This window comes from Phalacrocorax carbo, chromosome 1 (assembly GCF_963921805.1).
Source record: "Phalacrocorax carbo chromosome 1, bPhaCar2.1, whole genome shotgun sequence".
Classification (NCBI taxonomy): Eukaryota; Metazoa; Chordata; class Aves; order Suliformes; family Phalacrocoracidae; genus Phalacrocorax; species Phalacrocorax carbo.
Genome location: NC_087513.1, coordinates 31,557,737 through 31,558,996, shown reverse-complemented (window position 1 = coordinate 31,558,996; position 1,260 = coordinate 31,557,737). Strand labels below are relative to the sequence as shown.

The 1,260-nt window shown below is 49.0% G+C and overlaps 1 non-coding gene across 1 annotated transcript; it reads left to right on the top strand.

Moving 5' to 3' along the window:
* The first annotated feature begins 757 nt into the window (after nucleotides 1–757).
* Nucleotides 758–831, top strand: TRNAN-GUU (transfer RNA asparagine (anticodon GUU)). Its single transcript has one exon. It is a non-coding gene; the product is annotated as a tRNA-Asn (tRNA).
* The last annotated feature ends 429 nt before the right edge of the window (nucleotides 832–1,260 follow it).

Here is a 1,260-nt window from a genome sequence, read left to right as displayed (position 1 = left end):
CCTTCTCCTGGAGCGCTGTCACTAAGCGGAGGAGTTCCCCTACCAGGGTGCACCTCCCACAGGTATGCTCACTGCTGCTGTCTGATACTGGCATAAGAGTAGGGCATACCCTGCAGCCTGACACCTGGGTGGCAGCACGTTCCCACCAGAGCTCTGTCTGGGAAGCTGCATCAGTTGTGGCAGGTACAGAGCTCAGAGAGGCCATGGCTTTCTGCCAGGTAGATACCATTGCTCCCTGGTCAAGCTGGCCAACCTTCAACACCCTTCCTGCGTACCCTTCTGTGTAAAATGCCGTGCAAACTGCTGGGCCGTGCCCTTGCTGTCACACCACTCATTGTTTTCCCACCCTGTCTGCAGCGCTCCTGGTTGCTCACGCTCCCCAGAGCATGTCTGGGGTCTTGGCCATCATGGCTCCTGGCCCCGCCTAGCTCTTGTCACCTGCTGTCCTGTGAGCTGCAGTCTCCTGGCTGGTCTTTCGTCTCCCCCTGAGGTTCCCTTGGTCCGGGAAACCCACGTGTGCACCTCACTAGAGCGCTCTGCTGCAGATCATGCCAGCACCAGAGCTGATTGCCTTGGTGAGCTGGGCTTTGGGCTCTGCATCTTCAAGGACTCCTTTGCCTAGGCTTGCTTAGAGCCCAGCACAAAGCATGTGGTTGGATGCAAATAAAGAAGATAATTTTCATCTGTGGTTTAGACCATATTTCTACTATATAAACTAGCCTTAGATATCTCATCTTCATCTGTTTTGTGCTAGCGAGTCTCTGTGGCGCAATTGGTTAGCGCGTTCGGCTGTTAACCGAAAGGTTGGTGGTTCAAGCCCACCCAGAGACGGGTTCTTCCCTATCCTCTGTCTTTGGCAAGAGGTTCCTTCTAAGCCAAAGCTGTTCTTTGGTTAGTGCAGAAATTATTCAGAAGCTGCAGTAACAGCAATGCAGTATCACTGAGTAACAATCACATTCAGGCTGCTGGGTAAACTGGTATTAATGGCCCTGTATTCTGTGAAGTCATGCAAAGCAGCCTGTATATTCATGGTTTTGAACTTAACTAAAATTAAGACTAGGATAGTAGTTAATAACTCTTTCCTCAGGCAGGCTCAACTGTGTGCTTAGGTATACTTCAGCTGGAACAGCATATCCTTCATCTGTTTAGAGGCTTTATAGCTACTATTCAAAAACTAATTTATTGACAAAGTGTGGTGATCCATAAATTGAATTATTCAATGATAAAATGTTTGTCTGGAGATACAACAAAGAAAGTACT